General features: G+C 41.4%; 1 pseudogene; it reads left to right on the forward strand.

Moving 5' to 3' along the window:
* Positions 1–3865: 3865 nt before the first annotated feature.
* The window catches only part of LOC149212400 (histone H2A pseudogene), a 79706-nt pseudogene continuing 56537 nt past the window's right edge, over positions 3866–27034 (forward strand).

Genomic DNA, 27034 nt, shown 5'->3' on the forward strand with positions numbered 1-27034 from the left:
CTAGCAATAATAATGTAAGGGCACAATAATAACAATAGTGGGCTTCTATGGGGCACAATAGTAACAATATGGGCACTACATGGGTACATCAATATAATAAGTGGGTTGTCCTAATAACAATAAGGGGTTACACTAGTAGTATAAGGGCCTAACATGCCGCTCTCCTTCAAAAAGCGTTGTCCTCAATGCTTGAGTAGTTCTTGATGCTTCTGTATAAAATTCCTGTCCTCCCATGTGGAATCTTCAGTGAGTAAGTTCTTCCACTTGATGAGATACTCTGAAATTGATCGATTTCGTAGCTGTCGGGTTCTTGTTTCTGCGACTGCTCCAGGTTCCAATATTATTTTTCCTTCCTCTTCAATTTCTGGCAATATTGTTTGAATTGGGATCTTTTGCAACTTTTGAATAAGTGGCCATACTTCTTCACCCTTCTTCCATTCATCCCTTGCTTCATTTATCCAATCTGGTTGGATAATAGAAATATCACAAAATAATGCTTCCACATCCTCATCCTTGAAGAGTCTTCCCATTCGGTAAGGTCGCCATTTTTTAAGTGCATGTAGCATTGCCAACATTTCCTTCTCATAAATAGATTTCTTGAGATGTAGCAGTAAAAATACCCAATTACCTACATCAAAAATATTTTTCACTATGATGTTGATCTACCTGTTGTTTCGTTTGATTTTGCATTGAAGTGGCGTTATCCTTTAAAAGTTGGAGAACTTGTTGTTGTTGCTCGATGTGATATTTAACTACTTGAACCTTTTTCTTCTTGATATGTCCTTCTATCTCTAGAGTTTGAGGAGTGGTAATTTCTTCCAATCCTTTACAAGATATGGTCGGATTCATTTCTTGATGCTCGATGTGATATTTCACTTCTTGCACCTTTTTCTTCTTGATATGTCCTTCTATCTTGAGAGTTTGAGGAGTGGTAATTCTTGCCAATGCTTTACAAGATATGGTATGATTCATTTCTTCTTTCTCTGGGGTGGGGTCCTGGCATATATCCTCTTCTTTGGATGTTTCTTGATCCTTTTCTTCCTCCTCTTCATATTCTATGTAAAATAATTTCTTCTCAGCACACTTATGACCTTTAGTGCATTTGCTATCACAATTGTAACAAAGCCCTTTTTCTCTTTTTTCTTCCAATTGTTGTGGTGTAACCCTTGTAGGTTGTGGAAGGCTAGGAGAAACAACACTTCCATCTTTATAGTTGTGAGGGGTATGCTTCCTGGTTTCCATAATTTTGCTTTCCACTATGTCACAAAGCCCTTTTATTCTTTCCAATTGTTGTGGTGTTGCTCTAAAGAAGGTGTTGCTCTTTGTATGCTCATAATGTGCTATCATTTCCTCTGTGAAAATTGACCACGTAACAAGTTGTTTACGAGAACAAAGCCCTTCATACCATAAAAATTGATTCGGTTCTAAATATGAAGATGCAATACATAACTTTTGTAACAGTGGTACACCATATAGATCAAAATATTGCTCCATCTAAAGTATCCAATTTACCGATCCTTGCCATCAAACTTCCTCATGTTGCTTTTTCTTGATTTTAGGAGCTCGATCTTGAAACGAATGTAACTTTGTACTTTCGGATCTTTAAGTTCTAAAATTGTGACCTATAGTAGCCCTCTGTATCCTCTTTCCAATGCCACCAGTCTGATCCAAATTGGATTCTCCAAGGAAGAGTTATGCGAAATCGCCCACAGTGACCTGATTATAGACTAGTTCAGTAGAGCGAAATTGTATGACGTGCCACGAGTCACTGTTTCGACCTTTGGCTCTAAACAATATAGAGAAGAAACTACAGTCCGTACTCTTTCTGTACCTTCTTACGAAATTTCAATCCAATGCTCAGAGAGAAAGTTATGATGATTTTACCCGGGTCACCTGTTTGGAATGTAATTCAGGAGTCTGCAAAAAGACCAACTTCCTCAGATCATATCTCTGCAAATATAGTGCGAAATGTTCTAAAATTTGGACCCGAGATTCAATGCGATTTATTCTCAAATGGGTTTTTTTTTAGCTTCTGAAACATTGCAGAAAAAAAGTTATAGTGAAAATGCCACGATGACCTGTTTGGAGCAATGAAACCCTAGAATCCAAAGCTCTGATACCAAATGTTATGAAACCAGCTCAAGAAAAGATAGAAATGATAAATCCATGCCTTAGAATTCAGCCTCTTCGAGGGGGAAACCTCCTTTACATTACATAAATGAACAATTCTTGGATGATACAAATGAAAAGACCTCCTTTTTATATATAGGAGTCTAAGGGGTCATAACATAATTAGAGCCAACATAACAATAATAATGTAAGGGCACAATAATAATAATAGTGGGCTTGTATGGGGCACAATAGTAACAATATGGGCACTACATGGGTACATCAATATAATAAGTGGGTTGTCCTAATAACAATAAGGGGTTACACTAGTAGTATAGGGGCCTAACACAGGTTCTGCACAACCTTCTTAGCTGCCTCCTTCCTCTTCTTCACGGTAGCACTTTCAATACCCGTGCTTGGCCTAGCAGCTATATCTAAAGGAGCACACCGCTAATAGGGAAAGTCATGCCACTTCTGTGCTGGATCCTTCCGCGTTTGGATATATACTAGGTGAAAGTTATCCTTCAATGCTGCGTAGGCTGACAACTGCTTGTGCAAGGTTGGGGACAACCTTGGATGCTGGTTAATTTCCATCAGAAACCAAAAGATCATCGTCTCCATGATGCACACAGGGTCCTCTGTATCCCATAGGGAGGCAAACTGAATAGCCTCCGGCAATCCTTCTTCCAATGGAGGAAACTGGCTATCCTCTGGAAGTTCCCATTGAACCAACACAATGGAGAGAAGTAACTAAGCGTAATGAAATGGCTTGGTTTCATCCTAGGCCTCACGACAATTCACCACGAATTCCTGGCAAAGGTACTTGGACCAATTGAACAGTACACCTTTCATGCATTGAGCCCTTAGGGACACTATAGGTGCCAGAACTTCATTCGCACAACATTACTTCATCATCTTTCCAGCCAATATATGAGTGGCTAATTTAACTGTGGGGTTGTTTGTTGATAAGATGGAATACCCTCGCACCTTCTTCACAAGTTCATAATATTTTTTCATTCGCCCTGCCAGCTCCTTCTCTCCTGTCTTTTCACCAAATTCCTTAGCCAGATTCAGATCTTTATGAGGCAGGTGCATAATCCTATGAATCAACATGTCAGTGATGGGAATAGGCCCCCCTAGCTATAAACACCCATCACGCACCAAAGTGAGTAGCTGACGTATGAAAATTGTGTTAATGATGGTGCAATGGTAATGTGGCACCCATAGCAATTTGAGAAACCCTGATTGCTCAATGTTGTGAACCCATTCCTCCGTTTCTAGCGTAGTAACACCTGTTTCTTCATAATACACTCTCTTCATGCATTTCTCCATCACTAAGTGAGGTAACTTAGCGTGATGCATAAGGTTCCAATCCTCCATTTTCAATAGTGGGGATTGTGCGAGCCGCAGACCAAAAAAGGGAATCTTCTCAGGTAGTAGGGGTGTGGAGATGGTAAATTTCTCAGTCTAGTCTTTTGTAATCTTCACCTTTACCTTCCTCGGAGGGATATACTGAGGGAGATTTTTTATGGGCTTCGCCGCTTCAGCATCAACATATTTTGTTCCCTGGCCTTCATCCGCCTCCAGATCTACAACCTTCTGTTTTCCTTTTGTTGACTACTTGTATTTCTTCTGTGTTGGTGTCACGTATGCTTCCTTGGGGAAGCCCGTACCTGCACTAATGTTTTTTGCTTTTCTTGTACTGCAGGTTTTTTCCTTCACCATGGACTATTTTTGCCTGGGCATCCTCGGCGCCATGGGTACTGTAGGCATGGCTTCAACGTTGGGTACTTTTGGTCCTGGAGTGTCAGAGACAACTGCTTCCAAACTTAACACTTCGACAAGGTTAGTGGCAGACATCCTCTCCATAAAAAATTCATGAGCTTCACGAGAAATGTCTGTGTGTGCAAAGAATTCCTTCCAAAATGCTCGGCTCATGAGAAACAGACAAAAAATTTCATCAACAACTATAAGGGTGCAAAGTTTTCTCTGTTGGGCCAACATATAGAATTTATAGGGGGTTTTGAATTCAAATCCAACCGTTCCCCCCAATTTTTGACAATTAATGTTCTTTTGGCAGCAAATCTTCAAAGATTTTGGCCTTAAATGTCACCATCCTACTCCTCTTAACTGCCTTTTGGTTGTCAAGTCATGAATGTTGACTCCAACAGTCACTTTCTACTATAGGATAAAATGCATGGTGTATGGAGAATGAAGATACCCTCAAGGGTCTTCCTAGGACCCTTGGCAGATTGTGAGATTATCTACAGTCATCACAAAGTTACATGCATGTCCATAAACATTAACTAACTATCAAGGAAAAATTGATGGATTACGTCAATCCTCCATGTAGATTTTCTAGAGAGCGTAATGTAGCCAAGTGGAAATACCTTGAGCCGGCTCTAGATCAAGTCCTACACATAGAATAGACAAGCACAATCACAGCATACAACTCTGGTAACTAATACATGAATATATAAAAGACATCTAACTACACATAACTAAGCTACTCATGCTAAAAGGTATTTGACAAACAAATAAATGAATGATAGTACCAACACCATGGAGTGGATAGTACAACTGTAGTTCTATATTAATGTCACAAGAGTGATTACAACCATTTGTTGCATCAACCTTCCCTTACCCCTCCAGCTTCTCTCTCTCTCCCTTCTTGCCAACTTCTTATGATCTGAGACAATGCTCGACAATCAAGTATGCTATCCTTTCAAATGATCTCACCTCTATCACCATAGCCCTAGCATTTCTTATGTAGCAATTGAGTTAGGGTTGCCAAGTTCCTCCATGAGTCTCTTAGGGTAAAAGCAATGATGTTTCCATGATTTTGAGCTCTTTCCCATTTTCCTCCTTCATTAGGATTAGAAATCCCACAAATAGGTCGAACTTGAGATGTTTCCTTGCTTTTCTAAGTAAACTGAGGAGAAAATATCTAGATATTTATGAGTCAATTTGCTCCCCTTAGATGCTCACTAGGATCCACTAGCATTGTTCTCATACTAAAAACTAGAGTTAGTAGGGTCACTAATGCTCCCTTAGGCTTACTGAGAAGCTTTATAAAGCAGGTTGTCAGTGTTTAGCCAATGTTAGTGTGGAAACAAGGCATGTGATCTTGGTCTTTGCTTTAGCTATCTTGTCTTTCCCCTTTGGGTTTATGAGGGGGTCATTTTGTTGTATAACAGATGCCCCCTAAAGTATGAGATCAGAGGCTATGACGATGGCTGAAATAATTTACTTAACTGTAATTTTCCTTCTTCGACAAAAAGAGAGAGAGGATCGGAGCTTCGGGTGGTACGGGAAACCTGATACAACACACACACATATATATATATATATATATAAAACAACTAAAATCATGTCCTAAGTCAGACATTCCCATGCTCAGTAGCTATGTCAGAGTGATTTTCTCATAAAAAGAGATATGATGATGTTGGCCATTGATAAGCACAATGCGGATCCAGTGTCATAATAGAATCATCCTGATGAGCTATCTCCAAAAAACAATATACGCAACTTGGGAGAGGAAACAAGGCTGAGTGATGCAAGCCTCTACCCAAGGTCTTGATTTCCACTTCACCGAACAACATATATCAATACATGTGAATATATGCATTGATGTCGAACATGCACGAAATCATCTGATTACCACTCAATAATGGAGACTGTTAACAGACGCGAAAAATGTCACCAATAATGGTGATGGTCTCCAAGATGCACAGTACAATCTAGCGAGTGTGAAAGATGTTTTTGTCGTCAAACACTTATCGAATCTCTTAACCAGGAGCCAATAATGAGAACCCTTGATCAAACACAAGGTGACCTTCCACTAATGTCTGCAAGTACCAAGGCACTAAATGTGTTTCTGGGTTGTCTTCCTAGATAGAGTGTTGAAGTCAATAGGAAGATACCTGTCGAAAGGTAGGCAATAATGTGTCCTGCATCAATCGACACGAAACGGGACAAGAATGATTTCTTTTTTGAGGAATCTTTGAGCATTGGGTCTAAACGACAGAGGGCATGATGAAAGGATATGCTTGATGGGTTGATGGAGGAAACAAAAGTTTAACCCTTGAACAATAGAAGGCACGACAACGATTTTAACCATGCAGCACTAGACTCATGAACACCAATGAGTGTTAGGATATAGAGATGCAAGAACATCGGGGTATTTAGGCTAAACTCATAGGCTGGTAAGACTCATATTGAGAAGTCGTCACAAGGAAGGCTTATCTGAGGGAGTGCCATGTTCAAGGGAACGACTGCTTTCAAACCATGCTTTCTAATACTGAATGCAGTTGTATTGTCTACTTTCCCCATATGATTAGTTTAGTGAGTCTAGACGGGTAAACTCGTCGATCTTTTCATATTTTTAGAGTCTGAAAAGGACTGCAAAAAGAGCTACTCTATGCCCTATTTGATTAGTTTAATGAGTCCAGACAGGAAAACTCGTCGATCTTTTCATGTTTTAAGAGTCTGAAAAGGATGTAAAACAAGTGACTCTATACCTCGTTTGTGTAATTTAATGAGTCCAAACAAGACAACTCGGTGGTCTTTTCATATTTAGAGAGTCTGAAAATATCGTAAAGAATGACTCCAGGGTGGTCCCTTTGTCATAGTTTTTAACTAAGTGTGACAAAGGTTTAATAGTAAACCTGGATCGATTACTTTTCCGTGAGTTAATCTATTGAGACCAAATAAAGAGAAACCTAAGTTCAATAGATGTTGACCTCATTTTAGTACAAATACGAGGAGACAGACTAAACTCAATTTTTGTCGTGAATTTTTAATGAGTCATGTGACGACAAACTCAATACCTTCATCAAATTTTAAAGAGTCAAATGAAGAAAACTCTAGGTATCTTTTTCAATTTATTGAGCAAGAAAAAAGAGATAAAATAAATGTTCATTCCTTCTCTGTAGATTTAGCGAGCCCGAAGAAGGGAAAAACTCGGGGATTTTTCGATTTAAGAGGGAGAAATGGTCCCAAAAAAGTAAGTGCTCTTGTTGCAGCAGTAGATTTTTAATGAGCCCGGTGACAAAAAATCGGGATTTTTCAGTTTAACAAGTGAGAAAAGTACCTAAAAGAATGCTCGGGTCATATTTATAAATGTTTAATGAGCCTAAAGAAAAAACTCTGGATTTTTTCAGTTTAATGAGCGAGAAAAAGTGCCTAAAAAGAATGCTCTAATGATCTTTTTCAGTTTAATGAGCTAGAAAAAGAGAAAAAAAAGGGTTGCTTAGACCGTCGTTGTATGTGTTTAACAAGTCCAATGATGACAAACTCATGGATTTTTAGTTGTTAGAGCAAGAAAATATCCCATAAAAGAAAAGCGCTCATTGAGAATTGCATGCAGTGATTTTTTCTTTTCATTCCTGAAAGTACTTTCATCAAAAGTGGAAAAAGTATAAAAAGCAGCAACTCTTATCCATATGGGGTCATGCATGATAAAAATTCATGGAGAATGGACTACTGCCTCTTTAATGATTTTTAAAAAAATCATGTCTCCAAAAATAAATATAAGGACGTTTTTTGAGCTTTCACATTCACCATTTTCACTATTTGAGCACTGTGAGAGCATTTTGGAGCTAAAGAGGAGTAGATTTTCCACGGACCATTACAAGAGATCCGGGCAACCATTCGACGTGCCGTTAGCCCCAAGTAGAGGCCAAAACCTTGCTCTATGCATTTCTTAACCTTTATTATCAGTTTCTGTGGTGGATTTTTGCAGATCTAAGATGCCCTAAAGTGGTATTTGCACACTAACACCCTCTAGCTAGCCTGTAGGGAGCATTAAATACCCTATACGACCTGCTAGAGGGCATTAGTCCTCCCTGTGTACCACTAGGGTGGGGGGCATTATAGCTTAAGGGTATAGTTTATAACCTCATACAGTGATTCCTGAAGTTGTTTTGCCCCCATTTTGACTGATTTTAGGGTTATTTTGCATACGTTTCAAGCCATAATGACTAGCCTATGGAGAGAATGGGCCCATGATAGCTAGGAATTGCTGATGTGAAATGATCCAACATGCATACTTGCATTGCGCCACTGTGGTTTACTGAAGTATGCAAAGTTGGAGCTGATGAAAGGGTAGGATGATTTATTGAGATGGATTATCCAACATTGGGATGAACATGAGCAGGTGTTCAGGATTGAAGATCAGGAGCTGGCCGTGGTTCGAGATGACATTTACTTTTTGACTAGTTTGTCATGCCATGGAGCACAAGCAAACCTCACCGGGGGTAGGCTTGATCCTATATCTACCCTAGAGCTGGTGCAATCCTACTACATCCCTGAGAGCAGACTTGTCAGTAATAGAGTCCCCATAGATAGGGTTAGGTCTCAGTATATGAGGGCCATTTTATGGTTGATTGTGTGGTTGGTGGGGTCAAAGAGTCCCAACGTAGTGACAAAGACCCAACTGTTACTTGCACTTGACTGTGTCCAGCCGCAGATGTTCAACTGGTGTGAAGCAGTGCTTCGCCAGTTGAAGGTAGAATTAACCACATGCAAGACTCGAACCCAACAAAGTTTTCGGCATGGTACACTCATAGCTCATTCATTCTTGAGAGGGTGCCTATTATGTGCCCAAGGATGAGCTTAGGTCCCTTTGATCCGAGGGAGCCGAGACAGGGGCGATGGTCATCACTTGATCCTCACACAGGAGGAGGACTGATCCGACACTGCTTTGAGGAAGATCTCTTCCAGTGGCTTCGAGGTCAGATCGTGATGATTGACGACTATGCCTATGAGGGCATGGATTTTACCGGCGACCCTGACTTGACGCTGCCAGCTGGGACCAACTGGGGTCCTCAAGGTGAGAATGATTTTTTATAGTACTTAGGTATTTTTTAGCTTTTGAATGTTTATGTGATGTTTTTTATGGATGAACAAGTACTGACATGAAGCTTTATGATTAACAAAGATGTGGTGCCATTACAACCTACAGGTGAACCTCGCCATATGCGACGAGGAGGCCAACTTCCTGCTCGGGGTTGATGCCGACAGTCTTCGCAAGGTTTTCAGGAACCTGGAGGGTTTGAGCATGGGTGTCCCCCCCCTTCCTATAAGGGAGATTCTCCCTCATATGCAGTGGCACACAGTCGGTGTACCTGAGCAGTTTCTGGTTCCTCTTTGGAGAATAGCTAGAGCCGTTTTAGCATTTCAGGAGCAGTAGGCTCTTTTTAGCAGGTGTTTTGGCATAGCCAATGGGTGTTTGTAGCTGGGCTTAGTAGCCATTTTGTACTTAAAACATCCAAGTTTTGGAATGTTTCGATGTAAAAGACTGGATTTTATCTATATATATATATATATATATATATATATATATATATATATATATATATATATATATATATATATATATATATATATATATATATATATATATACATATATATATATATATATATATATATATATACAAACATTTTGGTATTTTAATGGCATAAATGTTTTTCAAATGTTTTTTGTAAAATTTGTAACTCTATAAATTTTTACTTTTCATGCATGCTTCTATATTGAATGAGACAGATGCCAATTTAATACATAGTTAGCTCATGAATCAACAGTTGTATTAAATCTTGTATGAATGTGTTCATAAGTAATAAATTCGAATTTACGTTCCAAGATTCGTACTCTTAAATAATGATATAACAAGGTTGGATTACGAATGTGATAACGATTTGTTAATTTCATAATGACCAGCTGAGAGTCTAACCTGACCACCAGATTGGAGATATCCCTTGGTGACGCTTCTGTAAGAAGTGAAATGATCGACATACACTTGGCAATATTATTGGTGGCAGTACCAAGAAAGACTCCACCGGAAAAAAACAGTTTCGACTTAGGTGTGTAGATGACCCAAGCAGCTGATGAAATGTGTCGTGTGTGACGACTGGCACCATTCGCATATCCTACGTATGTTTAGGGTAATGAATACATTTGCATTGTGAGAAGGATGAATGAGACAAATATTCCAATAAATACCAAAACAATCCAATCACATCAAAAAAGGCGACAAAACTTATAAATACATAAAATTACAAAGCACATGCCCAGTGCAATACTAGCAATAATACTTTTTCAGATAGAGCCCATTTATGGGCTCAGTGAGCAGAATTCCCTCCCAATCTTGTTTTCGGGAAAAGTGTCTATTCAGAACGACCCTATCCCACAGGGTTGTGATAGAGACCTCATAAACAAACAGGGAAAAATACTCTTGTATTCTCCTTTATGGACTATAAATGAAGATGATTAAGATGAACCGACCTGTGTCTTACGCTAGTTGTTTGGTCCAATCTCTCTTCTCTTTGCCAGCTTCCAATGATCTGCTCCCTCACTTGCCTAGCGTCACCAAGTTCCTGCAAGTTCACAGAAGAGAGAAACTACACAAAGACATGGATTTATGTTCATAAAAGGCTTAGGATCAGATTTAAGCTAAACATACAAATATAACACACATCAGATATACAAGCATGTAGGAGAAACTCAAGTAGTTTTATTGATAAAACAAGAAGATCCAGGAGGAGTTACAACCAATGATTCCTGATCCAGCATCAACCTCCCAGCATAGAATCCCTTCTTCACCTCCAACAAAACATAAATCACCCAATACTCTGATATCTATCACAAAACCAACAGCAATTCTCTGCAATGTACAAAATTATAGCCTCTGGATCTCTTGGTGAGGGATCCATATATAGATGTATGCAAAGAGGATGAGTCAGCTCATGAATTAATTAGTGGCTTCTCTCTATCAGTTCTTGCTTCCACTTGGAGACTGAGAGCCTCTCACTCATCACTGGTCGAATTCAGTGAGGCAAGTGTCATTGGAGAAGATTCTGGAAGCTTCCATTGTCTCTCCACCTCGTTGAATGACTCTGCCACTTGTCATTTCCCGCTCAACGCACCCTGGTAGTGCATTCAAGTGCATTGCAACGCACCTATCCAGTGTATTTGGGTGCTTTGCAACGCAGTCAGCTAGTGGAGCACTTGAAATGATCCTGTTTTGACTAGTTTTGAGCAGTTTCTGGTGGAGAACTTCTGGGAGAAGCTGTAATTTGTTGACCTTGTTTCTTTAGGAGCTGGAACAACACTTTTAGGGACTTAGGATCCCTTGGTTTATGGACATTTCATGCCTATAGCTGTAAGGCACAAAAATGCCTATAACAGTTGCCCCCTAAAGTATGAGGTCGTTTATCGGGTGAAATGCTTTATTAGGAGGATCCGAAGTTCTTCTAATGCTGGAGAGGAGACCTGTAATGAGATACAATACAATACATTATTTTCATACTGTTTTCATGATCTAGCTGAGGTGGGCATTCCCATGCTCAACTTTATAAATTCATTTTCATGTACATAGGACAGACAATCGTCTGATGGTAGACTGATGATTCTGATGAAGTCATCATCCTTTTGGTAGGATGATTATCTGTGCTGCAATGTTGTACATTTCAATGTCTTTATTTTTCCTGAATATATATCGTAGCCCGGATGGATGAAACTAGATCCGAGGTCTTCAATCTCGTCCGATCTTCACTATAAGTACAAGTCGATCCATGTGAGAAATGTTTTGAAGTCGAACATGGAAAGACATCGCTTGATTACCAGTCAAGGATGTAAATTGTTAACAAGCGCGAGAGGAATCACCGATAATGATAATGACCCTCAAGGTACTGCAGTACAATTCACGTGGAAAGGACTTGGCGTCGAACACCACACAAAATCTTTCGGTCGAAGGTCATTGATGTATACTTGTCGCCGGAAGTGAGAAACTTGCCATTGAGGCATGCAAGCTTCAAAGTACTGAAGGGGTGTTCCTAGATCAACTTCTTGGATAATGAGCTGATGTAGACAAGAAGCGATCCATCAAAGGAGGGCCTTAATGAATCCCACATCAATGACACGGAACGGAGCAAATGATTTTGATGGAGGTGAAAACGATCTGGTGACATACGGTTCAGGGTAGCGGTCATGAAAGAGTGAAGTATAATGTATGGTAGTGGATGGGACACGGGTGACTTCTCTGGATGACTTCTCTTGAACATGTTGGCGACACTTATGTGATGGATCGGTAGCATTTAACCCAAATGTGGATGGTATGGCGTGACCATGGTGATGTGACCGGTGAATGAAACAACCCAACCCGACTCTGGCACGGAGTGGAAGTGTCATGTTCAAGAGCGACTTGCTACCAATAAAGTTTCTTTGAGTTTTCTTCCCAATTTTTCCCCAGTCATTTCTGACCAGTACCTCTTTATTTTTGTCAAGCTTGAGGAGGATAACATATGCTTGTTCTATAATTCACCCTTCGGGCAAACCCATCGCTATGTTTTAACGAGCCTAGCGATAGTGAAACTCGTTCTCGTCTAAAGACAAGTTTGTCGCTATTAATCTTTTTAACGAGTCTAATGACAAAGATAACTCGGTCCTTTTCCTTTTTAGGGAGTCTGAAAAGGTACGTAAAGATAACTCTGGAATTCCTTTTTCGTCATCTAATCCCTTAAGTCCGAAAAAGTATAAAACAATACAGAAGGGATGAATTTTCGATAGTTTTAACGAGCCGAACAAAACAAGCGCTCGATCGTTTTGTGCAATAATCCCTCAGGTCCAAAAAGATTAAAATCTAGAGGAGGGATAGCACTTCCTGTCGCTTTAACGAGCTGGAAGGCCAAAACTCGGCAATCTTTTCATATTTTACAAGTCAGATGAAAAGAGCTTAAAGAAGACTCGTCTTTTGAGGAACGAGTGATAAGACGGGTAGCAGCTGATTCCAGGTAAGGTTTGGAATTTTCCAATCACGGCAATGTCACAAGGATGGCTAGTGAAATCACTCTTCGCAGCTGTTCCTCAAAATGGGTAAACAATCAAATGGAGGTGAACGATCGGCCAATGGAAAAGTGGAGGTGACGGTGCAAACACGACCAAGGCTTTAATGGCTGAAAATGTTTCATTCACGATGGTTATTTACCGGAGGATAGTTCATTTTTTAACGAGCTTAAATGCGGGTGGAAACATTTGCTCGATCTTATGTTTATTTTTTAACGAGCTTGAACTATGTGCTAAAACTGCTCGATAAGTGGTCTTGTTTTGATTTTTACCATAGATAGCTTTGTCCTTCCAAAGATAGTACTGTATTTTTCAACTGCTTCATCAAACTAGTTAGAAATGATCAATATTTGCTTTGAAAATGAGATTAAAACACTAATACCTTACTCTGAACTACGTGAAAGTAATTAAAAAGTGTTTTTTACCTCTCATTTTACCATTTCATTTGAACTTGGTTTGTTGGAGCTTTGGAGGTGTTTTCCCCCTCGATTTTCATCTGCTGATTTCGGGAGATTCTGTCGACGATTCTCGGCGCCGTCTGGACCAGGTAGGAGCTAAACCCGAGCCCTTTCATTTCATGGTTTCCTTTTTGCATTCTGTGCCCTGTTCCCTGCTTTTCTGAGCCCCTGGGGTTTGATGGGATCGTTCTGCCATCAACGCACCCTGGGTACATCGAAACCTGCGCTGAATGTTGGTCCTCATGAAGGCAGTTTGACATTCAACGCACCTGTAACACTGCTGCAGGTGCGTTGGGCGCAGAAAGGAAAGTTATTGCACAGTTTTTAATGGAATTTTTCCCTGTTTCTCATCAAAATCAGGATCTAATCTCCTCTCTTGTTTGTTTTTGCAGAGATATTGGAGCAAAATGACCCTTACATGGCGAGAACGAGAACATGAAGAAGAGGACATGATTGCCCTACATGATCCTGTTACAGTGAACGCGCTGCGGAACTGTGGCTTGCTGAAGTTCTTCCGCATCTCTAGCATGAGACAGCAGATTAACTTGCTGAAGTATTTGCTTGACTCTTGGGATCCTATCAACCAGGTTTTCCAAATTAGGGGCAAATCTATCCCCTTGACTGCAGTAGACATCTATTTCTTGACTGGCTTGTCGAGGCGGGGTGCCCCCATCTCTTTGTCAGGTTCGGTCCGAGGAGGCGATTCTGTGAGAGATTATGTCCGTCAGTATTACAGGGAAGGATCTCAACCGAGTAAAGACGGCAAGATCATTATCCGTGATGTCACTGATAGGTCCCTTAGGACTATCCTATTTACGTTTGGTAGGATGGCCGGTAGCGCATCTCTTCATGTAGCCAACAGATCCTATATGCAGCATGCCTTGGAATGCCTTCAACCAAAGGTGTTCAACTGGTGTGATGCAGTACTTCTTGTTATGAAAGAGCAGTTGACCAAGATAAAGAACGGGAAGTTGAAGAACTTTGGGTTCGGTTCCATTTTGACCGCCTTTGCCTTGGAGAAGATACCACTGATGCAGCCGCAGTACATTGCGCTCGACTTACCTTCTCCTACTGAACCACGCATGCAGAGATGGGTTGACCATATGTCTAGGCATGCTGGTCAATCTCAGATTTCTTTCTCTGATACCTTCTTCAGGTGGTTTGATCGTCAGGAGATGGTCTATTCCGAGTATCCATATGCCGGCATGGACTTCCGGGGTGATCCAGATTTGGTACTGCCGGATGGCGAGCAGTGGGGTGCTATTGGTAAAATCTCTGACCATATTGTTGTTTACTGTTTTTGTTTATAATGTCCTTGTGATTTGTTCTATCAAGACTCTAATCAAACTCATGTGTACATGCAGATGTCGGTCCTGTTCGTCCAGTAGCTCGCGTGAGAGTACCAGCTGTTGTCCCAGCAAGAGAGGTCGCCGGAAGGGTTATTCTTCACGACCTTGATGTGGCCGAGACTCTTACAGCTGTGCAGGAGCAGGTGGAGAGCCTTACTCTCGGTATCCCGGAAGTGAGGATTGACGAGCTACCTTTGCAGTTACAGTGGCATACTACTAGTGAGCCTAGACGATGGACTCGTCTCTTACGCATGATCGCACAGGCTGTGACTTGCTATCACGAGCACCATTAGACTAGGGTGCCCCCTAGCATTTTGAGTTTTAGGCCATGTGACCGATTTTTGTCTTGGTTACAGAACATTATGTGTAAACCATAAACAACTATATATGTATTTTTTATTTTCGGAGTTTTATTCTGGTTGAGTTATATGATCCACATGTAGAACATTGATGATGTGTTTCTTTTTATAAATGTTGCAAATGTCTATCTAACACATAGTTCGCCAATGAGTCGGTTAATGTGTTTAAGTTTCTGGAAATGTGCTGGTATTGAATAAGATCAAATTGTCTTTCCAAAATCTTAACCCTTAGGAACATGCGATAAATAGCTGGGTTTCGGACGGAATATATACCATTGAGTTGTAGTATTACGAGCTGTGAGTCTAACCTGACGATTAGTCGACGTATACCATGAGTGATGGCATCAGAGAGAAGTTCTATCAACGCACTATATTCAGCGATATTGTTTGTTGATTGACAAATACATACACCTCTGAAACTTACTAACTCGCCGGTTGGATCAAAAATGGTCCAGGCTGCGGAGGACAGGTTCCGCGAACTACGACCCGCTCCGTTGGCATATCCAACACATGGTTCCAATGGGTTTGACATCTGCAATAAATGTAAAAAGGTGGATTACTCGACCAAAACAAACACTCTTAGCAAAAACAAAAATATAACAAAAGCATATTGGTTACTACTAGGCGTAGTAACGCTTGAGGTACAACCCATTACGAGGTTGCGCCAGTGGAATTCCGTCGTAATCCATCAACTCGTAGGCTCCTTTTGCTAACACCCGTTTAACAATGTAGGGGCCCATCCATAAAGAGTTAAATTTACCTGCTCCCAATTTATCAGATTCTTGGTCGTAAAGCAGGACCAAGTCACCTTCCGAGAAGACACGGGGTTTGACACTTTTGTCAAACTGCGCCTTGACTCGTTTCTTATGGGCTTCGTTGGCCAACGCAGCGTCACGATGGGTTTCATCCAATTGGATTAATTCCAAGAAACGAGATTCTTCTTCTGAAGTTCCGGGGAGGAGATCGATTGCGAGTTTGAGAGACGAGATTTCACACTGGACTGGTAAGACTGCTTCTAGGCCGTATACCAGTTGGAAGGGTGTGAACCCGGTCGCATTCCTTACCGATGTTCGGTAAGCCCACAAAGCTGAGTACAGGATTAGGTGCCATCTTCTTTTGTGAACTCCGATCATCCTTTGCAGCATGCGCTTCAGGACCTTGTTGATTGCTTCAACTTGTCCATTGGCCTGCGGATAATATGGAGTAGAGCTGTCGTGAGATAGCCCTAGTTTGGCAGCTAATTCAACCATCATGTGATTGTGAAAATGCGATCCATGATCTGTGACTATAGCCTGTGGTACGCCGAATCTGGCAACTACATGATTGAAAAAGAAAAGGGCAGCTGTTTCACTAGTATTATCTAATGTAGGCATCGCCTCGGCCCATTTGGTAAAATAGTCCACTGCGACTATAATATACCCATGCCCCTCAGTCAAGGTGGGGTTACATGTCATGAAATCGATTCCCCATTTGGCGAATGGCCCAACAGCAACTATTGGCTGTAAAGGTGCGGGTGGTTTTTTGGTTTTGCTATAAAAAATTTGACAAGCATGGCAACTTCTGACTGCGGTTATGCAATCTTTGAACATGGTTGGCCAGAAGTATCCTGCTCGTAAGATTTTTTGTGTTGTAGCATATCCAGATTGATGCCCCCCACACGCGCCTGAATGACACTCATTTAGGGCTTTTTCGGCTTCCTCATGGGTGAGGCACCTCCTCAGAACTGTATCAATACCACGACGGTAAAGTGTATCACCGACGATCATGTAGTCTTTTGCTTGGTATCAAATATGTTTTTGTTCAGAGTGAGAGGTATTTGGCCTGAATTTTTGGGTTTGGAGATAAATGATTATATCTCCATACCACTCATTTCTTGTAGATATCAGAAACAAACTTTCATCCACAATTGATTCTTCGGATGTTTCATCGTTGGACGACGATGGGAGATCACATAATAATTCTGCGAAAACTAGAGCTTTCTTTGACTTGGATTTTACAAATTCCAGATCAAACTCTTGGAGGATCACTATCCATTTTGAATATTTGCCCCCAAGCAACTGTCGCGACAATATATAAGTCATGGGGTTGCAATCTGACAGAATGGTAGTTTTCCGAAAGAGGACATAGTGTCGAAATCTTTGTATCGCTTGAACCGCTGCAAGCGCTAGTTTTTCAACATAAGAATATTTGCTTTCTGTATCATTTAAGTTCTTACTTAAATAATAAATAGGATGTTCTATTCCATCGACTTCTTGAACTAAAACCATTGCGATGGTCGTATCTGCTGCAGCCAGATACAGGTTAAAGTCTCTTTGATAATCAGGGGCATACATTAATGATGCTTTCATTAGGGAATCTTTTAAAGCATCAAAGGAAGCTTGCGTGACCTAATCCCAGTTAAAGGGTACCCCTTTTTTCAAAAGACGTGTATAACCTTTAGCAAGTTCAGCGTAATTTGGAATGAACCTCCTCAGAAAGTTTGCTTTCCCTTGGAATTTATGAATCTGAAGCAAATTCGAAGGTGGAGGCAAATTTATGATTGCCTGGACCTTACAAGGGTCGAGACGAATCCCATCCTTGGAGACTACAAAGCCAAGTAAATGACCAGAACTGATGCAAAATATACATTTGTGCGGATTGAGTCGTATCTTGTAGTGTCGGCAACGTAGAAATATTGCTCTTAAATGCTGCGGATGATCAGTCCGCTTTCGCGAATGAGCCGGAAGGTCGTCGAGATAAGGTTGAACGATGTTTTTGATGTCATGGAAGGCATAATTCATTGCCCTCTGAAACGTCGCCCCTGTGTTCTTTAAACCAAAGGGTAATTTTCGATATGCGAATGTGCCCCACAGACAAATGAATGCAGTCTTTGACTGGTCCTGTGGGCGGATATTTATTTGATTATACCCGGAAAATCCATCCATGAATGAAAAGATTTTGCATCCAGCGCATTCATCAATTATCTGGTCAATGAAGGGTGTAGGGTAGTTGTCTTTTGGACAAGCTTGATTTACATCCCTATAATCGACGCACACTCTAATTGTCCCCTGTTTTTTCATAACTGGGACAATGTTCGATACCCAATCGGTTAGCGGAACCGGGTAGATGAAACCAGCATGCAGGAGTTTTTCGACTTCTGCCTTGATGGCAGCGGCTTTCTTGGGGTGCACCTGCCTCAGTCGTTGCCGTACCGGTTTAACATCTGGATACATCTTGATTTCATGTTCAACGATACTCGAGTCGATGCCTGGCATTTCACTGTATGACCAGGCAAAGACATCTCTGAATTCGCGAAAAAGAGCGTTATATATTTCCAGTTCTGAAGGAGAACAACATTTGCCGACATAAATATTCTCTACAATATCTATTTTGGTTGAGATATTTATGGCTATAGTCTCTTCAATGTTGGACAAGTTTCGCTCGGAATCCACCGTATTTACAGTATTTGATAGAAAATCAATTACTGAAGGATGGTAGAGGTCATTTTGAGTATCTTCTTCGTAATTTGGAAGAAGAGAACGATGGTGGGAATCATTCCATGGCGCTCCTTCAACTTCCATAGCTTGGAGAATTCCTTCGTCGGTGTCATGCACTTGCGACCAAGGATCTGAAGGAGTACCATATTCTCTAGACCTATCCATCCAAACGCTTAACGAGCATTGATTTGGGTTTGCCTCCCATGCCAGAAACATTGATTGCTATAATATTTCTATTGGGCTTGGGGGCAAAACCATTGCATGATCCATGTGGATATCGTTTTCTGAGATCTTTGCGGAAGATATCATATTGCAGGTTCCTATCGACGCTACTTCCACCAAATCAATTGGAGGTGGAAGAGCGAAAGTTCCCATTAGTATAGGATCTTTTAGTAGGCCTACTCCGATATTCTGAAGCGAATGGGGGCTTCCATGGATCATGGTAATGCTTCCTGTAACTTGTGAACCATTGGGGAGGAAGTTTTGTTGGTCGACGATTGTAATCCCCCCCTGAAAGGGAATTGCAATCTTTCTAAAATAGGTCGACACAACAGCTGCCATGGCATATATCCACGGTATTCCTAGTAGGATGTTGTAATCAAGATTCCCATCGATGACTTCAACATCTATTTCTACTGTTTTTCCTCCTAGTTCGACTTTCAAGTTATTTAGGATACCGTACGGGGTATACGTCCTTCCGTCAAATGCTTTTAATGTTGTCGCAGATCGCGACAAGGTTGGAGATCCTAAAGTTTTCCAGCAGCTCATTGACATGATACATGTAGATGCCCCCTCATCAATAATCGTTCGGTGAACAGTTTTGTTGAGGGCTTTCACTTGAACAAGGAAATCTAATTGAGCTGGTAACTGAGGATCGTACCCTTTGTGGTCAAAGGATACAAGATTGGAATCCTTTGGATCAATCCCACCAATGGATGATAACAAAGCCTGCCTTTGGGATGGGCAGTTTTGTAGTACTTGAAGAGTCGACATAGCGGATGGCGATTGGTCCAAATCTTCCACTATGTTATAATGCTGCGTCGCTCTAGCGCGAGGATTAAATGTCGACTTGTGTACTACTCCCTTTGGCGGTTTTATTGTCAATTCAGGGATGGTGGGTGGTACAACTTCTGTCGAAGTTGTTGTCGAACTACTTGGTTGATCTTTATCCTTGTTGTTCGACAGCTGAGGATTCCCGTAATCTTTGTTCCTTGTCGAAATCAAAGCATCATTTTTCTGTTTCGAAATCGACAACATTAGCACTTGAGACGGGGAAGCATTTCCACTTTCAACCAGATTTGTTCCTGGATTCGGAAATGGATCGGTTAACACTGCTGAGGTTTTCTAACTTTTAAAGAATCTCTTAAGCTCAGCTTTGTATGGACATTCTTTCGTCCAATGATCCTCATCGCATATCATGCACCCTGAAGGGGGTTTCCTATTTCCAGGAGGGTTCGAAGAAGATTTTTCGGGAGATTGCTCATCCTGTTTCTTCTTCTTCCCTTTTCCTTTCTTCTTGCTTCCTGGTTGTTTGGTTTCTTTGCCTTTATCTGTTGATACGGCATTTACTTCCGAAGCAAGAAGTTCGTCTTTTGCATTTTGACCTGAAACCTTACGGGCCTTTTTGGATGTGGCCCTTGTCAATTTCGTGTCTGTCATGCCAATCACGCCATCGCCGGCATGAGATTCATTGTTTGATTTAGGAGGAGGAGGAATCGAGGATTCCGGTCTAGGGGCGTCAGGTATTTTGTCGTAGAGCGTGTCGGACTGAGTGTAAATCAAATCCAGATATTGTGCATGAGCGATCACTTGCTCTTCTGTTACGACTCCCCCCTTTGCCACATCTTCCGTGATGGAAGGCAGTAAAGACTTGATAAACCATTCAGCTAATAGCTGATCGGGAACGTACGTTTCTACCATCCTACGACGACATCGCCACTCATGTATATGATCAGATATGTGAGTGGCTATTGTCTGTTTAAAGTTGGTAAGCAGTTCTGTTCTCATTTCATACCTTATCGGTAATTGAAAATGGGTTAAAAAGGTTGTGGCTAAGGTGCTGAAGTTGTCGAACGAAGCTCTAGGCAATTCAATGTACCATTTTTCCGCTGGACCTGTTAGTGTCCTCTAAAAAAGGCGAAGCCTTATCGAATCATCATTTAAAGTGTTTGATGAACACCATAGATGAAACGTCATCACATGATTCGATGGATCTTCACCCGGATTTCCATTAATCTTAGGAATATCTGATGGAAGTTTGTGTGGAATCGCTGGCCACCAAGGGGCGTAAGCAATTGGATCGTTTGTTAGCCGGTTTTAATCATCTAACTCTAAAGTTGCCACGAATGTTAACTGTTGATTCAGGTTAGGTGAAGCATACCCAAGATACGATGGAATCGCCTGAGAAATTGGTCTTTGTATACCGGCATAATGCATTTGATGCTGATATGTTTGGTAAGGTTGGTGGACTTGACCATTATAAAATGGTTGATTTTGACCGTTTTGAATGTACGGCTGTCCACTGTTTGCAAATATCTGTTGCTCAGCACCTTGGTATACTTGTTGGAATTGTGGTTGTTGGTACTGCACCAGCCACGGTTGTGAAGCCATGTGTTGTTGCCCGATACTAACCGTTTGACCAAGGTGAGGGGTAATTGTACCCATCTGGGCCTGTTTCGCCCTACTAGTTGACGATTGTGGTTGAGTCGCAGGGTCAATAGGTTGTTGCATTACAACCTGAGAAACTTGAGGTTGACACACAACAGGCAGTGCTTGAACTTGCGACACAGTCACAATAGCTGGCGTAGTGGGTATGTTCGACATAGGTACGCATTGTTGCATCGAATATACAACTCTTGGTTGTTGAGGTAGTATAGGTACCCAACCACTTGAGGTAATTCCAGTATAACCTGAATGTTGTTGTGAACTCCCGTATGGATATCCTCCCGGAGGTGGTAATGAAAGGGCGTACTGCCCCCCATACGGTGGTAATCCAGAACTCAAGGGAATTGTTTTCCCTTGGGGACCGGACTGCCCAAATTGACCTCCAAATGGATCAATTTGTTGAGACTCAACATAAGAGTTTCCGGGTATAATTCCGGATGAACAAACAGGAACGGACCAGACTGTCGAAATAGCCCCTGGATGGGCTCCTTCTAGCGGTTGTGAGCTAGTCGGGACAGATGGTATGCCGGCGAACATTGTCGGAGTGACAACAGGGAGTTCTGTTGTCGCTGTGTCAGAAGACACAGTCCTAGATGTTGACGGTTGTTCAGACATTTGTAGTCTATCCAAAAGATTACCTAGCGATTCTACAGGAACTTCCGCTGGTGGTAGACTAACTTCTGATGTCGAAGGAAATAGAGTGACCCCAACTCCAAAATGTGTTGGAGTACTTGCTTGCGGATCTTCTACAATTTCCTCTATCGCAATCAGACCAGGTGGAAGGGGAAGACTGTCAGGTCCGTAAAATATTTCTGGTGCCGAAGAGGCAGCGACAGATGTTTGAAAAGTAAGACTCTCTGAACCGGTTATGGATGGAACTGGTTCAGTAACACAAGTGCTTGTTCTCAAACTAGGATCAGTATCACTGTCCTTCTGTGGCTGTTGAACTTCTTCTGTTGAGGCAGGGATTCCAGAAATGTTTGGAGTAACCGGAGTCTCTAATGTCGTTGGAACACTTGTTCTAACTTTGATTGGAGACTTGGATCCGGTTAAACGAGTCTGCTTTGTCCGTACTGGTTTCGTTTCCGGAGACAAAGACGGTTGACTCGTAAGCCTCCGCGAACGACGGGGTTTCAATTGAATTTCTTCCACGATTGCGGATTACTCGATCAACTAAAATAAAAGGGAAAGTATGTTTCCGTGTTAAATGAATTTTAGACGCTTTTGACACAACTTGCTTTTTCAGTTTTAAAGAGTCGAGAAAAAACAAAAGATGACTCTAGTCTCCTTCGATTTTTAATGAGCCTGAAGTGACAAGTGCTCAAATGGACCTTTTCCATTAAGGAGTCTGAAAAGGAATGAAAGGGACTACTCTGGAGGTCTAGGTAGAGGGAGTGCCAAACCAATCGCAAAACCGTAGAATAATTTTTAGGGTACGGCGGTCAATCTTCCTGAATGGTATGTTCAGTGCATTGCGATCAGTAGGGCGGCCGACACGGCTTCCTATGGATAAAGGTTTCATGCCTATAGGGGTCTCCCAATATATACTCGACGGTACGTGGGAGCACAAGTCCGTACTGGCACTTATCGTCTCAAAGTGGAGGAATCACCCAACCAACAGTGAGGACAACAGTTACCAGGCTTTACGACGCTGGAATACGTCTCTAGCCTAGACCTCTAGATGTTGTGCGTTAAGTTACAAAGCATTGTTAAGTTCATTGAATTTATTTTAGGTTGATCTTTCTTATGAAGTTTGCCTTTTGGGTTCACCACGAGATGTAGATGTAATTCCTAAAATGCAATCTAAAGATGATAAGCAAGCTTTTATCTCTTTTCAGTAATGAAAATCCTAGCTACAAGGGGAAAAGAAAGACACAATCTTTTCTCAAAGAGCAAAGAGCACACTGTAAATGCACTTTTCCTAAATCAAGCCATACAAACTGTCAATATGCAAATGCACTTGTGCATGTATTTTTTTTTCACTTTCTTAATATTGATGCCTAAAAAGAAAGTTGTTGTACAAATTTGAATTCGATTTCAAGTGAAAATCACAAACAAGCTTCTTTTCGAAATCAAAAAGTAGAGACAATTACGACACTTTATGATTTTGAAGTAAACACTTGTTTCGACACTAGAAATTCACAAATTCGAGCCAAAGGAAAAAGTAAAAGCGTAATCAACTGTCAACAGCAAATAAAATTTCTCCTAAGATCAAAAACGACACTTACGACAGATCTAGATCTAAGGGCGACAGTATGACCAGTTTAATTTTGCAATGGGAAACTGTAAATGACGTAACAAATACACAAAAACAAATACAGTTTCTTTTATACAACTGAGGCAGAATTAAGGCAAAGAAAAGGGGCTTTTAAACAGACAAACACACTGATCACAGGCTGCAAAAATCAGAGGCAAAACTGGAAAAAGTGAGCAAAGAACCTCAACTAGGCAGGGCTAGGCTGATCAACGCACCTGCTACACAGAGAAACTGAATTGCAACGTAGGTAGCCCTCTCGGGAACTGTGCTGAAATGCAGAGTCTCTTCACAGAGCCTGCGCTGAAGCAGAAACGAGAATTTTCTCTGGGTTCTAGGTCACGGTTTGCAGTTTAATCTATGGTTTTTGGTCGGATAAAAGCAATCAAATGTGTACAATCAGAGGGTTGATTTACAAGAGGTTTAAGAGCTATCACAAAGGGTAATCAGATCATTTGTGAGTCAACTGTTCAGATCATAAACAGGCCCAGTGAATGGACTAGAGTAGCAGATGTCTACTTTGCATTTGTAAATGGCAAATGCAGTTCGATTCGCTACTCCTAAGTTTATGAGATGAACAACAATAGAAACACAAATAAACTAACTAGACACGATCCCTAGCGGAGTTGCCATTTTGTTTTCGGGAAAAGTGTCTATTCAGAACGACCCTATCCCACAGGGTTGTGACAGAGACCTCAGAAACAAACAGGGAAAACTACTCTTGTATTCTCCTTTATGGACTATAAATGAAGATGATTAAGATGAACCGACCTGTGTCTTGCGCTAGTTGTTCGGTCCAATCTCTCTTCTCTTTGCCAGCTTCCAACGATCTGCTCCCTCACTTGCCCAGCATCACCAAGTTCCTGCAAGTTCACAGAAGAGAGAAACTACACAAAGACATGGATTTATGTTCATAAAAAGCTTAGGATCAAATTTAAGCTAAACATACAAATATAACACACATCAGATATACAAGCATGTAGGAGAAACTCAAGTAGTTTTATTGATAAAACAAGAAGATCCAGGAGGAGTTACAACTGATGATTCCTGATCCAGCATCAACCTCCCAGCATAGAATCCCTTCTTCACCTCCAACAAAGCATAAATCACCCAATACTCTGATATCTATCACAAAACCAACAGCAATTCTCCGCAATGTACAAAATTCCAGCCTCTGGATCTCTTGGTGAGGGATCCATATATAGATGTATGCAAAGAGGATGAGTCAGCTCATGAATTGATTAGTGGCTTCTCTCTGTCAGTTCTTGCTTCCACTTGGAGACTGAGAGCCTCTTACTCATCACTGGTCGAATTCAGTGAGGCAAGTGTCATTGGAGAAGATTCTGGAAGCTTCCATTGTCTCTCCACCTCGTTGAATGACTCTGCCACTTGTCATTTCCCGCTCAACGCACCCTGGTAGTGCATTCAAGTGTGTTGCAACGCACCTAGCCAGTGTATTTGGGTGCTTTGCAACGCAGTCAGCTAGTGGAGCACTTGAAATGATCATGTTTTGACTAGTTTTGAGCAGTTTCTGGTGGAGAACTTCTGGGAGAAGCTGTAATTTGTTGACCTTGTTTCTTTAGGAGCTGGAACAACACTTTTAGGGACTTAGGATCCCTCGGTTTATGGACATTTCATTCTTATAGCTGTAAGGCACAAAAATGTCTATAACAAATCTTGAAGCTCATATGCCCCTTTTGAGAGGGCCTTCTTGACGACGTAGGTACCTAGCCATAAGGGTTGAAGCGTGCCTTCCCCCAAGAGGTCATGTTTTTGATCATAGAGCAAAACAAGATTGCCCTCTTGGTAAGAACAAGGTTTGACCTTTTTGTCATACTGGGCTTTTACCCAGCACTTGTGGGCCTTGAGTGCTAATTCAACATCTCGACAGTTTTCATCGAGTTGATTAAGGTAGAGCAGGTACTCTTCTTCGGTAGTAGTACGGGTCAATAGTTCAATGACTATTTGTAGGGAAGGGACTTGATATTCTATTGGTAAAACTGCTTCTAGGCCGTAAGCTAGTTGAAAAGGTGTAAAGCCCATGGCCGTTTTGACTGAAGTTCGGTATGCCCATAACACCGAATATAACATTCGGTGCCAATTGGTTTTGTGATTTCCTACCAATATATGGATCATGGTTCTGAAGACGTCGTTGATGGCCTCTACTTGACCATTAGCTTGGGGGTAGTGGGAGGATGATTGATCCTGACGAAAACCAACCAGCGATGTTAAATGAGACATCATATGGTTCTAGAAATGAGATCCATGGTCTGTAATGATTGTGCGGGGTACACCAAAATGACAGATAACCTGACTGAATAGGAATGGTGCTGCGGTTTCTCCGTTAGCTCTATAGCTGGGAAGGGCTTTGGCCCATTTCATGAAATAGTCCACAATTACTATGATATAGTTGTGTCCAGTAGAGGAAATGGGATTGCAAGTGACGAAGTCTATCCTCCATTTGGAAAAGGGGTCGACGAAGATAACCGGGTGCAGTAGGGCCGGATAAGTGCACATTTTATTTGTGAATACTTGACAAGGATGGCATTGTCGAATGGCCGTGACACAATCTTTGAACAAGGATGGCTAGTGATAGTCTGCGCGCAATATTTTCTGTGCAGTAGATATGCCAGAAAGATGATCGCCACATGCCCCAGCATGGCAGTGATTTAAAATGTGTTCCGCCTCTTCATGAGTGAGGCAACGTCAAAGAACAAAATCCGCACCATGATGATATAACGTATCATTAATCACTATATAGTGTCACGTTTGGTGACAGATGCGATGACGGTCACTGGACGATAGTTCGGGGCAAAACCGTTGTGCTTGGAGGTAGACAAGGATGTCTACATACCAAGGATTGGTGGTGTCGATGAGATAGATAGCTTCATCCGAAAGAGGATCGTGGGCTATTTTCTTAGGATCGACAACAGGAAGTTCCGACAAAAGTTCGGAAAAGATTAAGGAGTTCTTTGCCTTGGCAACAGTCAAAACCAAATCAAATTGTTAGAGGATTACAATCCATTTTGAATATTTTCCTCCAATTACTTGATGAGACAAAATATGTCTCATGGGATTATCCAAGGTGATGACCGTAGTCTGTCACAGCAGGATATAGTGTCGGAATACTGCCAATGACAGCTTTTCCACATGTGAGTATCTGAGTTTAGGCCCAGCCAGGCCTTTCGACAGATAATAGATTACATGTTCACCTCCAGTCATCATGCATTTAAAACAAGACCATTCCCAGAGAGGTTGGCGAGGCAGTAAGGTATAGAAGAAAGTCTTGGCCGTAGTTGGGAGCGCTAAGGAGTGGGGCTAATATAAGTGCCTTTTTCAAGGCATCAATTGATCGTTAAGCTTGATCACCCCACAGATACGACAATCCCTTCTTAAGCCGGCGCATGAAGCCTTTCATCAACTCAGCATAGTTCACGATGAACCATCGTAAAAAGTTTGCTTTCCCTTCCAAACATTGGAGCTATAGAACGGATTGTGGTTTGGGCAATTGAGTAATTTC

Source organism: Pinus tabuliformis, chromosome 1_1, assembly GCF_031772625.1.
Source record: "Pinus tabuliformis cultivar Carrire ecotype Pingquan chromosome 1_1, CPIR1, whole genome shotgun sequence".
Classification (NCBI taxonomy): Eukaryota; Viridiplantae; Streptophyta; class Pinopsida; order Pinales; family Pinaceae; genus Pinus; species Pinus tabuliformis.